Source organism: Montipora foliosa, unplaced genomic scaffold, assembly GCF_036669935.1.
Source record: "Montipora foliosa isolate CH-2021 unplaced genomic scaffold, ASM3666993v2 scaffold_306, whole genome shotgun sequence".
NCBI classification, from domain to species: Eukaryota; Metazoa; Cnidaria; class Anthozoa; order Scleractinia; family Acroporidae; genus Montipora; species Montipora foliosa.
Genome location: NW_027179607.1, coordinates 1 through 12,886, shown reverse-complemented (window position 1 = coordinate 12,886; position 12,886 = coordinate 1). Strand labels below are relative to the sequence as shown.

The following is a 12,886-nucleotide window of genomic DNA, read 5'->3' as shown; positions in this document are numbered from 1 at the left end:
CGGCATGAATAACCTTCAGGAGACGCCCAGCGATGACGCGGGCAGCGAGCTTGTAGTCCACACTAAGGAGGGAAATTGGCCGCCAGTTACGAGGGTTCAGCCGGTCACCCGTCTTAAAGATGAGAGAAATGATGCCTCGACGCTGAGAGAGGCTGAGAGTGCCAGCCTCATAACATGAGTTCAGGACGAGCACGAGGTCCTGTCCGAGCACCGGCCAGAATTTGACATAAAACTCCATAGGGAGGCCATCCAAGCCCGGGGTCTTGCCTCGAGCCATCCCACATAAAGCAGTATAACACTCCTCCGACTGGAGAGGACCATCACACTGTTGAGCCTGGTCGGCGGACAAGGTGGAGGTGAGGGCGTCGAGCAGGGAAAGAGCCACGTCCCCGTCAGTAGGCTCGGCACTAAACAAGTTAGAATAAAAGGAAGCAAAAGCCTGGCATAGGTCCTTTGAACTCGAGACCACTGTGCCATCATCGCATCGAAGTGCTGAAATAAGTCGGTCGGCGGCACGCTTCTTTTCCAGACGGAAGAAAAAGGCCGAGGAGGTTTCACCTTCCTCAACCCATTGGCCCGAGCACGGACTTGGGCTCCCCGAGCTGCCTCGAGGTCTAGGGCAGCAAGGGCAGACAGGGTAGAATGGTACGGCTCAACACAGGAGGTGAAACCGGCATCAACACGGTTCTTAAGATGCCCAGCTAGTCGGCCAAGGAGGTCTCGACACTGCGATGTTTTCTTTCGAGCGCTCAGCGCAATATTTAATTGTGAGGCCTTTGATTTGGCTCTTGCCCTTATCCCACCACTTAGCTAGTGACGGGAAGGACAGCATGGACTGCCTCCAAACGGACCAAAAATTAGTGATATGCTGGATATAGTCCTCATCATTGAGGACAGAAATGTTGAGCTTCCAGAAACTGTCCCAGGAGCAGCAATGTCTGGGACACTACAAGAAAGCACCACACCACAGTGATCCGAAAACGGACAAGGAATAATATCGCAAGTCAAGACTGATGGTAACAGGAGTACGGGGCACCAATGAGATCAATACGGGAGGCCATAAGGCCGTCTGAGCGAGTCCAAGAGAAGGCAGAATCGGAAGGATGCAGGTGCCTCCAAATGTCCAGACAACAGCAGGAGTCAAAAAGACGTTTTAAGGTAGCAGTACTTTCGCGGGAAGTGTCAGAGACATTGGAGCCCCGACGATCGAGGGCGCGGTCGAACACAGTGTTAAAGTCCCCGGCAAGGAAGGTCGGATAGGTGGGATCAACCCAAGACGAGACGTCGTCCAGGAAGTCGTCACGGGCTGGGTTGCGATTGGGGGCGTAGAGACAGCAGATACGAAACGGGTGCCCAGAATGGGTAAAGTGGCAAAAAACAACACGCCCAGCGGTGTCACACCAAGAGCTCGTAAGGGTGACCGTGGGGCGGAATAAAATGATGCAACCACAAGAGTGTGCAGAGCCAACAGAAGCAACTGCATTAAAACCAGATGAACGAAACCAGACTGACATTCACTGTCTGAAGAGCAGTGGGCCCTCTTGTAGGCAGACAATGTCAGGGACCTGAGGAAAGGAACGTAACCAGTGCAGAACACCAGCGCGCTTGGACGAGTCCCTGAGACCATTGGTGTTTAAGGAGAGGATAGAGAGAGCCATAACTGAGAAGAAAGAGAGAGACAGCACAACTAGGAGCGACGGCTCCGAACCGGGGCAGGGGGAGCCAAGGAGGGAAGGCCAGAATGAACAGCCCTCCCAGACTCCCTGCCCTTTCCAGACTTCGAGCGGCCGGGGACCGCAGAACCAGGAAGAGGTTTCTTCGCTTTCTTCTTAGACTTGACCTGATCATCAGAGGAAGCCTCAACATCCGAAAGTCCACGCTTAGTGACTGGTGAATCAGTCAGCTCGACCTCGTTAACCATTACGGGAGACAGAGATAGAACCTGTGGGGTATTTACAGGGGTTACATTGATGCCCGTTAAAGGGTCATCGTCACTAAATATACTTTGACTGTATTCAGTCTCATTAACTAGTTCATTATCATTCGTATCCATTTCTTTTCCATTATTACTATTATCCATTTCCATTTCTTTTCCATTAACTACAGCATTATTTGTCATTTCTTTTCCAGTAACTACATTATTACTATTATCCATTTCCATTTCTTTTCCATTAACTATAGTAGTATTGTCCATTACACCAACTACGTTACTACTAGTGTTAACATTGTATTACTCTGTGGCGCAGCCAAACCATCAGACGCAGCGGCGGGGGAGGCAGCCACCTGCACGCGCGTCGAGGACCCACCATTACCGTTTTAGGGAGGGCCGCACCCTCCTTAACATTTACTGGTGGCAGGAGAGGCCATGGGTGGAGTACCAGGGGGGATAACTCATTGTCCCTGAGGTCGGTGTGGGAACCCCAACTTGAAATACCAGGTTGCGTGGGGGCAGGAGGACGAAGGGTTACCCCCTCGTCCCCAGAGTCCTCATGGTCAGAGCTTGCAGGAGAAGTGGGAAGGTCCTCAGGACCAGAACTGACATCCAGGAGGGGAGGCAGCGACTCCGGGGGAGTGGCACCAACAACAAGTGAAGCGGACGGATGGGCGGGGGTCGCAGGCGAAGATGGTGGGTTCCCCCAGGCATTGGGGGGGTTGGGCAATCCCTGGCCATGTGACCAGGCTCCCGACACCTGCGGCACTTCCCGCGCAAGTCACAGTTTTTGGTGAGGTGTTCCCCACGACAGATATCACATTCGGCCGGCTGACCCACATACCACACCTTACATTTATATCCAGCAATGTCCAGATTACGAGGGATCCGGCCAGAACGAACCATTTTGATGATACGGGCTCCAGTGCAGATTGCAGGGTCACCCGGGTAATGCTGGTGCCTTATCGTCTCCACCTTCCCGTACGAGGAAAAGTAGGGCCGGAGGCGATCATCACTCTCCTCAAAGGGATAGTGATACAACATAACATTTTGAGCTCGAGGCCCAGCATACATGACTTTGCACTTAGCACCAGCTAAAGTGACAAAATCATAACCTTCAACAATATTTTTACATTTTGGGTCAGCGAAAGTAATCTGAACCAGTTTTACGGGAACAAACTGAATACTGTCAATCACAAAGGGGGTGAACTTTCCCTTGATGGCTGTAACAAGTTCCGCCCTGGGAACAGAGGTTGGAACATCGGAAAGGTCGAGGACTACTGTCCTCTTAAAGGCCGCAAGAGGCATGATGAAAAGGGAAAAAGAGAAAAAACAGTCCCCCCGGAAAGCAAAGCTCCCAGGAAGGGAACAGAAAGACTGGCTACCCTGGGTTATGGCAGGACGCCAAGCATAAGTCCCCAGGAGGGTCACCAGTAAAACTCAGGAATCAAAAATCTTACCACAAATCCCAAAAACGCTTGTCCCCACACTCCAATTCCAATACGGAACTTACGCGTACCACAAGGAAAGGCACGAACCTGGCAGATAATAAAAACCCGCGTCAGGTAAGTATGCCTTTTCAACCTCTCCGGAACCGCAAAAACGCAACTTGTCTGCGCATACCATGTGGTAATGGGGGTCACGTGCTCCTCGTCCTGTCGTGTCGTGCTGTCCACTCGCTGCTATGCTACCTAGAAAAGAGAAGAGAAATGTGAAGGTTGGTTGCTTGGTCATTTGTTCTGCTTTCACTTGATTATTTCTTCCCCAGAGGGAAGTGGGCCACGCTCGGAGGTAGTGCTATACCGAGGCAACCCGTGGCCGGGACGAGGCAAGCCTCTTTTCCACGGCCCAGTTCCAAAAATCAGTTTAATATATGAGCTGCTCGATGAGCAGCGTATCAGATATTAAGCTGATAAGAACAGATACTACACTTGATCTTAGCCAAAAGGCCGAGAAGCGATGCCCGTAAATGCTCACAGCGGACAAGGTGCTCCCAGTCTCATGGCCACGAGATATGGTGGTCCGATTACAATCCGTGCCAAGGAAGGAATGCCCAAAGCCAACCTGAAAGCGAGGCGCACACAACGATCGCCCTTGTACAGTGGGCAGCAGGACCAGCATTGCATGGCACTTGCGTTGACGGCAAGAGGACAAATGCACATTGTGCTTGCTCTGACCTCGTTTTTATTTTCCCTTATAACAAAGTTAATTTTCACGGCGAATTACTTGTCTACGACCATACCACAGGGAAAAACACCGGTTCTCGTCCGATCACCGAAGTTAAGCCCTGTCGGGCGGGGTTAGTACTTGGATGGGAGACCGCCTGGGAATACCCCGTGTTGTAGGCTTCCCTTTTTCCTTCTGTACACTTGATTATCTCAAAAAATCTCAGTTTCCTTTAATGAAAGAACATTCCAAACCAGGTTTTTGAACACAACATGCCAACGATATGTCAAAGATGAGACATACAACAAAAACAAAATAGTTCACACGAGAAAGTGGAACTTGTATTCCCAAGGGAGCGCGTGCGCGCGAGATCTTATCAATCCAACGTTTATGACATGAAACGTATCTTTTCGTGTGAGCAAAGAACAGGATACGACAAGTAAAAAATGCATGCACTGTTATGCATTAGATGGAAGTTAACCTAGCCCGGATGATATGCACACAACGAAGGCTACAACACTACAACATTGATCCTGCGAAAACGTGACTTACGTGACGTAGCGCACTTCAAAGTCTTACTGTTCCCTGCTCAACACGGACAGTACGTATTCAAAGGGCCGATAAGACACTATCCTGACCATGAAAGATTTACTTTTTATGATAACAATCCAATTAACTGATAACATAGAGAAACCACAAAGTGTTGGCCACAGAAATGTAACGCCAACTGATCTGGCGGGTCCTCAGTTACTCAATGCAAAACGGGCTCTCCAGAACGCAACATAACACAACGCAAAAGAAATCTATCGCGATGGAGCAGTACAAACACACATCCACTTACGTTTTCGAAACGATGCACGAGGATAAGAGCTCGACCCGCTGGCATTTTCTTGTCTCACTCGTCTATCGATGGAAATCGATGCGGCTGAAATAAACACGTCCTCTCGCTCTCTCTACGGCCAAGAATGAAAGAAATAAAATCACAGTTTTGCAGTGCACCAAGTACGGAACATTCACCTACAATTTCAGCAGTGGAATTCACAAATACAACTCACCTTCCTTAGTCCTTACACCGCCACCGCATCTCCTTCCCTGCCCTGCCTGAAACGTTACCAACAAACCTTCCCATTAGCCAACTTTGCCACCGGGGTTTGGTGCGGGGACTAGCGCGAACGCAGGTCCCACTACCAGAAATTATACGCTCGAGTTACCCACATTTGGGGTAATCGCAAGGGTCAACCCAATCGAAGTGCAATGAAAGAGCCTCACCTTGAGAGGACTGCCTCCCTGATCACAGTGCCTCCCGCGTCAGGTAAGTATGCCTTTTCAACCTCTCCGGAACCGCAAAACGCAACTTGTCTGCGCATACCATGTGGTAATGGGGGTCACGTGCTCCTCGTCCTGTCGTGTCGTGCTGTCCACTCGCTGCTATGCTACCTAGAAAAGAGAAGAGAATGTGAAGGTTGGTTGCTTGGTCATTTGTTCTGCTTTCACTTGATTATTTCTTCCCCAGAGGGAAGTGGGCCACGCTCGGAGGTAGTGCTATACCGAGGCAACCCGTGGCCGGGACGAGGCAAGCCTCTTTTCCACGGCCCATGTCCAAATATCAGTTTAATATATGAGCTGCTCGATGAGCAGCGGGTGAATGGCAGACCAAAGGTCACCAGTCGACAGACTCATCCAACGCCTGAGGCATTGGTCACCAGTATTAGGCGACAGAGGCGAAATAAAACTAAGCAAATCAGGTGGTACAGAGGGTGAATTAAGCAGGTGGCCCGAAGCGAAAAACGAGCTTGTTGGAAACATAGAGGCGATGACTCCATCCGCCCCCCACTGGCGGGCAAAATAACGTCGACGTCTCCGGGTTGAAAAACGCTTGAAGAGCAAGGGGAGGTGGAACTTGACACGGGCCTTTGCTCCCTCAATGACGGCGAGGGCCCCAGGTTGACAGAACGAAAGCGGTAGTCATTGCGGGCCAGCCAGATGTGAAACTTACAGGCACACAACAGGTAACTGAAGACTTTGGGCACTGCGTGAAGCTCAGTGGAATTGAAACCAAAAAGTAAATGGCGACGCTCAAGCACAGGACACATAGGCGAGAAATGAAAAAGGAGGGACTGTAGCCAACCAACAACACTTTGAGCAAGGGGACACACAAAGAGCAAATGCGACAGTGACTCGACGACAGGACCACAAAAACAAGCGGAGGAGACAGATAAACCAAAAGAGAGAAGACGCTCAGCAGTGTAAATCACACCATGAGCTACCTTCCAGGAGAAATCAACAACAAAGCGGTCAAAATCAAAGAAGTGGAACTGGCGCCACGTATCATACCAGTAAAGGTCCCCAAAGGAGGGAAAGAACTTAACTACACAGTGCGGTGTGACAGAGGAACAGGATAAAAGAAACTGGTAACCGACTTTGGCAGAGAAAAAAAGCCACGGAGGCGACAACGTGAGGGTCAGAGGATGCGAAAACCAAAGTTCCCCGGGAGGGGGAAAAAGAGCCACCAAGCGACTCCCAGGCCAAAAGCAAAGAGGAGTAAAATGGCGGTAACAGGGACCTGTCGAAGGCAGCGGGACGGGAGAAAACATCAAGAGAGGAGGCAGCAAAACACGATTGAAACCAGTACGACACAAAGGAGGACCAGCTTGACGAGGACAAAGTAGACCGTTTGACCCACTGACCCAGAAGCGACCAAACCTTGAGCTTAATGTCCACCACCGAGAAACCTCCCAGCGATGTGGGCTGAACGACCACAGCACGTGCAACGAGCTCCCGCTTGGTTTTCCAGAAGAATGAGAAAACAAGGGAGTTAAGTTCTTTAAGTACCCAGGGGGGCATGTGGACCAGGGATGCCACATACCAAACCCTGGCGAGGGCCAGGCAATTGATGACCAAAGCCTTGCCATGAAAAGACAAGGAGCGCTGACGCCAGGAGGAGAGGACGCGTTCCACAGCCTCTATCCGAGGCCGCCAATTAGTTCATCAATGTCATGCGGGCCAATGAAGACTCCGAGGATTTTAAGCTTAGAAGATGTCCAGTCGAGAGGGACAGGGGGGTCAGTTCGGCCAGCCCAAGACCCCAGCCACAAGCCGCGAGACTTTGTCAGGTTGAGCTTGGATCCAGAACCAAGCTCATACCTTGTGTAGGTGTCAAAAACAGCCCTAATGGAGGCATCGGAGGACAAGATGAGCGATGTGTCATCCGCGTACTGGGAAATTGGAGAGAGCGGTGAGGGCAGTCCAGGCAGCAAAGGTCCAGTAATGGCGGGATTTGCTCGAATATTGGCGGCCAAGACCTCAGCGACCATAACATACAGCAAAGGTGCGAGGGGGCAGCCTTGACGCACCCCCCGTGTGAGACTGAAAAAGTTTGAGACATGACCGTTAACAATGACAGCACTCTGAACAGCATTATAGAAAAGGCGGATCCAGCGCAGAAAGGAGGTTTGGAAACCCATTCTGCAGAGGGTGGCATGCAGAAAGGACCAATCAACGCGATCAAACGCTTTTTCTTGGTCGAGCGAGAGGATGGCACAAGGAGACCCGGATTGCGTGGCGTAATGGACCATGTCTCGGAGATAAGCGACGTTCTCACCAATATAACGACCGGGGACACCACAGGTTTGATCCTCAGCCACCACGGCATGAATAACCTTCAGGAGACGCCCAGCGATGACGCGGGCAGCGAGCTTGTAGTCCACACTAAGGAGGGAAATTGGCCGCCAGTTACGAGGGTTCAGCCGGTCACCCGTCTTAAAGATGAGAGAAATGATGCCTCGACGCTGAGAGAGGCTGAGAGTGCCAGCCTCATAACATGAGTTCAGGACGAGCACGAGGTCCTGTCCGAGCACCGGCCAGAATTTGACATAAAACTCCATAGGGAGGCCATCCAAGCCCGGGGTCTTGCCTCGAGCCATCCCACATAAAGCAGTATAACACTCCTCCGACTGGAGAGGACCATCACACTGTTGAGCCTGGTCGGCGGACAAGGTGGAGGTGAGGGCGTCGAGCAGGGAAAGAGCCACGTCCCCGTCAGTAGGCTCGGCACTAAACAAGTTAGAATAAAAGGAAGCAAAAGCCTGGCATAGGTCCTTTGAACTCGAGACCACTGTGCCATCATCGCATCGAAGTGCTGAAATAAGTCGGTCGGCGGCACGCTTCTTTTCCAGACGGAAGAAAAAGGCCGAGGAGGTTTCACCTTCCTCAACCCATTGGCCCGAGCACGGACTTGGGCTCCCCGAGCTGCCTCGAGGTCTAGGGCAGCAAGGGCAGACAGGGTAGAATGGTACGGCTCAACACAGGAGGTGAAACCGGCATCAACACGGTTCTTAAGATGCCCAGCTAGTCGGCCAAGGAGGTCTCGACACTGCGATGTTTTCTTTCGAGCGCTCAGCGCAATATTTAATTGTGAGGCCTTTGATTTGGCTCTTGCCCTTATCCCACCACTTAGCTAGTGACGGGAAGGACAGCATGGACTGCCTCCAAACGGACCAAAAATTAGTGATATGCTGGATATAGTCCTCATCATTGAGGACAGAAATGTTGAGCTTCCAGAAACTGTCCCAGGAGCAGCAATGTCTGGGACACTACAAGAAAGCACCACACCACAGTGATCCGAAAACGGACAAGGAATAATATCGCAAGTCAAGACTGATGGTAACAGGAGTACGGGGCACCAATGAGATCAATACGGGAGGCCATAAGGCCGTCTGAGCGAGTCCAAGAGAAGGCAGAATCGGAAGGATGCAGGTGCCTCCAAATGTCCAGACAACAGCAGGAGTCAAAAAGACGTTTTAAGGTAGCAGTACTTTCGCGGGAAGTGTCAGAGACATTGGAGCCCCGACGATCGAGGGCGCGGTCGAACACAGTGTTAAAGTCCCCGGCAAGGAAGGTCGGATAGGTGGGATCAACCCAAGACGAGACGTCGTCCAGGAAGTCGTCACGGGCTGGGTTGCGATTGGGGGCGTAGAGACAGCAGATACGAAACGGGTGCCCAGAATGGGTAAAGTGGCAAAAAACAACACGCCCAGCGGTGTCACACCAAGAGCTCGTAAGGGTGACCGTGGGGCGGAATAAAATGATGCAACCACAAGAGTGTGCAGAGCCAACAGAAGCAACTGCATTAAAACCAGATGAACGAAACCAGACTGACATTCACTGTCTGAAGAGCAGTGGGCCCTCTTGTAGGCAGACAATGTCAGGGACCTGAGGAAAGGAACGTAACCAGTGCAGAACACCAGCGCGCTTGGACGAGTCCCTGAGACCATTGGTGTTTAAGGAGAGGATAGAGAGAGCCATAACTGAGAAGAAAGAGAGAGACAGCACAACTAGGAGCGACGGCTCCGAACCGGGGCAGGGGGAGCCAAGGAGGGAAGGCCAGAATGAACAGCCCTCCCAGACTCCCTGCCCTTTCCAGACTTCGAGCGGCCGGGGACCGCAGAACCAGGAAGAGGTTTCTTCGCTTTCTTCTTAGACTTGACCTGATCATCAGAGGAAGCCTCAACATCCGAAAGTCCACGCTTAGTGACTGGTGAATCAGTCAGCTCGACCTCGTTAACCATTACGGGAGACAGAGATAGAACCTGTGGGGTATTTACAGGGGTTACATTGATGCCCGTTAAAGGGTCATCGTCACTAAATATACTTTGACTGTATTCAGTCTCATTAACTAGTTCATTATCATTCGTATCCATTTCTTTTCCATTATTACTATTATCCATTTCCATTTCTTTTCCATTAACTACAGCATTATTTGTCATTTCTTTTCCAGTAACTACATTATTACTATTATCCATTTCCATTTCTTTTCCATTAACTATAGTAGTATTGTCCATTACACCAACTACGTTACTACTAGTGTTAACATTGTATTACTCTGTGGCGCAGCCAAACCATCAGACGCAGCGGCGGGGGAGGCAGCCACCTGCACGCGCGTCGAGGACCCACCATTACCGTTTTAGGGAGGGCCGCACCCTCCTTAACATTTACTGGTGGCAGGAGAGGCCATGGGTGGAGTACCAGGGGGGATAACTCATTGTCCCTGAGGTCGGTGTGGGAACCCCAACTTGAAATACCAGGTTGCGTGGGGGCAGGAGGACGAAGGGTTACCCCCTCGTCCCCAGAGTCCTCATGGTCAGAGCTTGCAGGAGAAGTGGGAAGGTCCTCAGGACCAGAACTGACATCCAGGAGGGGAGGCAGCGACTCCGGGGGAGTGGCACCAACAACAAGTGAAGCGGACGGATGGGCGGGGGTCGCAGGCGAAGATGGTGGGTTCCCCCAGGCATTGGGGGGGTTGGGCAATCCCTGGCCATGTGACCAGGCTCCCGACACCTGCGGCACTTCCCGCGCAAGTCACAGTTTTTGGTGAGGTGTTCCCCACGACAGATATCACATTCGGCCGGCTGACCCACATACCACACCTTACATTTATATCCAGCAATGTCCAGATTACGAGGGATCCGGCCAGAACGAACCATTTTGATGATACGGGCTCCAGTGCAGATTGCAGGGTCACCCGGGTAATGCTGGTGCCTTATCGTCTCCACCTTCCCGTACGAGGAAAAGTAGGGCCGGAGGCGATCATCACTCTCCTCAAAGGGATAGTGATACAACATAACATTTTGAGCTCGAGGCCCAGCATACATGACTTTGCACTTAGCACCAGCTAAAGTGACAAAATCATAACCTTCAACAATATTTTTACATTTTGGGTCAGCGAAAGTAATCTGAACCAGTTTTACGGGAACAAACTGAATACTGTCAATCACAAAGGGGGTGAACTTTCCCTTGATGGCTGTAACAAGTTCCGCCCTGGGAACAGAGGTTGGAACATCGGAAAGGTCGAGGACTACTGTCCTCTTAAAGGCCGCAAGAGGCATGATGAAAAGGGAAAAAGAGAAAAAACAGTCCCCCCGGAAAGCAAAGCTCCCAGGAAGGGAACAGAAAGACTGGCTACCCTGGGTTATGGCAGGACGCCAAGCATAAGTCCCCAGGAGGGTCACCAGTAAAACTCAGGAATCAAAAATCTTACCACAAATCCCAAAAACGCTTGTCCCCACACTCCAATTCCAATACGGAACTTACGCGTACCACAAGGAAAGGCACGAACCTGGCAGATAATAAAAACCCGCGTCAGGTAAGTATGCCTTTTCAACCTCTCCGGAACCGCAAAAACGCAACTTGTCTGCGCATACCATGTGGTAATGGGGGTCACGTGCTCCTCGTCCTGTCGTGTCGTGCTGTCCACTCGCTGCTATGCTACCTAGAAAAGAGAAGAGAAATGTGAAGGTTGGTTGCTTGGTCATTTGTTCTGCTTTCACTTGATTATTTCTTCCCCAGAGGGAAGTGGGCCACGCTCGGAGGTAGTGCTATACCGAGGCAACCCGTGGCCGGGACGAGGCAAGCCTCTTTTCCACGGCCCAGTTCCAAAAATCAGTTTAATATATGAGCTGCTCGATGAGCAGCGTATCAGATATTAAGCTGATAAGAACAGATACTACACTTGATCTTAGCCAAAAGGCCGAGAAGCGATGCCCGTAAATGCTCACAGCGGACAAGGTGCTCCCAGTCTCATGGCCACGAGATATGGTGGTCCGATTACAATCCGTGCCAAGGAAGGAATGCCCAAAGCCAACCTGAAAGCGAGGCGCACACAACGATCGCCCTTGTACAGTGGGCAGCAGGACCAGCATTGCATGGCACTTGCGTTGACGGCAAGAGGACAAATGCACATTGTGCTTGCTCTGACCTCGTTTTTATTTTCCCTTATAACAAAGTTAATTTTCACGGCGAATTACTTGTCTACGACCATACCACAGGGAAAACACCGGTTCTCGTCCGATCACCGAAGTTAAGCCCTGTCGGGCGGGGTTAGTACTTGGATGGGAGACCGCCTGGGAATACCCCGTGTTGTAGGCTTCCCTTTTTCCTTCTGTACACTTGATTATCTCAAAAAATCTCAGTTTCCTTTAATGAAAGAACATTCCAAACCAGGTTTTTTGAACACAACATGCCAACGATATGTCAAAGATGAGACATACAACAAAAACAAAATAGTTCACACGAGAAAGTGGAACTTGTATTCCCAAGGGAGCGCGTGCGCGCGAGATCTTATCAATCCAACGTTTATGACATGAAACGTATCTTTTCGTGTGAGCAAAGAACAGGATACGACAAGTAAAAAATGCATGCACTGTTATGCATTAGATGGAAGTTAACCTAGCCCGGATGATATGCATACAACGAAGGCTACAACACTACAACATTGATCCTGCGAAAACGTGACTTACGTGACGTAGCGCACTTCAAAGTCTTACTGTTCCCTGCTCAACACGGACAGTACGTATTCAAAGGGCCGATAAGACACTATCCTGACCATGAAAGTTTACTTTTTATGATAACAATCCAATTAATGATAACATAGAGAAACCACAAAGTGTTGGCCACAGAAATGTAACGCCAACTGATCTGGCGGGTCCTCAGTTACTCAATGCAAAACGGGCTCTCCAGAACGCAACATAACACAACGCAAAAGAAATCTATCGCGATGGAGCAGTACAAACACACATCCACTTACGTTTTCGAAACGATGCACGAGGATAAGAGCTCGACCCGCTGGCATTTTCTTGTCTCACTCGTCTATCGATGGAAATCGATGCGGCTGAAATAAACACGTCCTCTCGCTCTCTCTACGGCCAAGAATGAAAGAAATAAAATCACAGTTTTGCAGTGCACCAAGTACGGAACATTCACCTACAATTTCAGCAGTGGAATTCACAAATACAA

The 12,886-nt window shown here is 50.5% G+C and overlaps 6 non-coding genes across 6 annotated transcripts; 2 read left to right on the top strand and 4 right to left on the bottom strand.

The window, feature by feature from the left end:
- Positions 1-3,699: 3,699 nt before the first annotated feature.
- On the bottom strand, positions 3,700-3,891 carry LOC137987071 (U2 spliceosomal RNA). The gene has a single exon (XR_011120252.1). It is a non-coding gene; the product is annotated as a U2 spliceosomal RNA (small nuclear RNA).
- Positions 3,892-4,158: 267 nt separating this feature from the next.
- Positions 4,159-4,278, top strand: LOC137987045 (5S ribosomal RNA). The gene has a single exon (XR_011120229.1). It is a non-coding gene; the product is annotated as a 5S ribosomal RNA (ribosomal RNA).
- Positions 4,279-5,253: 975 nt separating this feature from the next.
- LOC137987064 (U1 spliceosomal RNA) lies at positions 5,254-5,416 on the bottom strand. The gene has a single exon (XR_011120246.1). It is a non-coding gene; the product is annotated as a U1 spliceosomal RNA (small nuclear RNA).
- A 194-nt stretch (positions 5,417-5,610) lies between these two features.
- Positions 5,611-5,802, bottom strand: LOC137987031 (U2 spliceosomal RNA). Its single transcript, XR_011120218.1, has one exon. It is a non-coding gene; the product is annotated as a U2 spliceosomal RNA (small nuclear RNA).
- Positions 5,803-11,441: 5,639 nt separating this feature from the next.
- LOC137987070 (U2 spliceosomal RNA) lies at positions 11,442-11,633 on the bottom strand. Its single transcript, XR_011120251.1, has one exon. It is a non-coding gene; the product is annotated as a U2 spliceosomal RNA (small nuclear RNA).
- Positions 11,634-11,900: 267 nt separating this feature from the next.
- LOC137987011 (5S ribosomal RNA) lies at positions 11,901-12,019 on the top strand. The gene has a single exon (XR_011120199.1). It is a non-coding gene; the product is annotated as a 5S ribosomal RNA (ribosomal RNA).
- Positions 12,020-12,886: the final 867 nt, after the last annotated feature.